Source organism: Ovis canadensis, chromosome 6 (assembly GCF_042477335.2).
Source record: "Ovis canadensis isolate MfBH-ARS-UI-01 breed Bighorn chromosome 6, ARS-UI_OviCan_v2, whole genome shotgun sequence".
Taxonomy (NCBI): Eukaryota; Metazoa; Chordata; class Mammalia; order Artiodactyla; family Bovidae; genus Ovis; species Ovis canadensis.
The window spans coordinates 100609051-100609596 of NC_091250.1; the positions used below are offsets into that span (position 1 = coordinate 100609051).

The window sequence follows — 546 nt, forward strand, 5'->3', positions numbered from 1 at the left end:
AGTGCCTCACCCACAGAAACAAAGCTGACAAGTGTTCTCTCAGCAGCCCAGGAGCCTCTGCAGTCAGTATCTGCCACGATACCTATGTTTATAGCTATAGTACCATGTCAGAAGGGATTATTTCACTGTCATAGTTCATGTAAGGCCAGTCTTGTTATGAAAATATATAAGCTTGCACTTTTTTTCCACCTTGATTGAAGTGTAATATTTATCTTGCAAAGCTGAAAAATAAGGAACACTTGACAAATTTATCTGTCATCCTTGGCAGAGATCATGCTTATCTTCTCTGTGTAGTTCCAATTTCAGTATATTTGCTGTGGAAACAAGCATGAAGCTTGCTTGGATTTTTATTTATGATGCTTGTATTTTTTAAATTATTACTTTGATATTACTTAGATCTGAAAATCATCAAAAAACAAATTAATAGAAAAACAAACACAAATGAGAATCTAACAATGACTATCTTTACATGAGGTCTAGATTAATTTTTTAACTGATTTTGATTATAAGTATAATCTGAAATTTCAGTAGTGAACGGACTTCCCT

General features: G+C 33.3%; 1 non-coding gene across 1 annotated transcript; it reads right to left on the minus strand.

Moving 5' to 3' along the window:
• Positions 1–224: 224 nt before the first annotated feature.
• On the minus strand, positions 225–326 carry LOC138443072 (U6 spliceosomal RNA). Its single transcript, XR_011257998.1, has one exon. It is a non-coding gene; the product is annotated as a U6 spliceosomal RNA (small nuclear RNA).
• Positions 327–546: the final 220 nt, after the last annotated feature.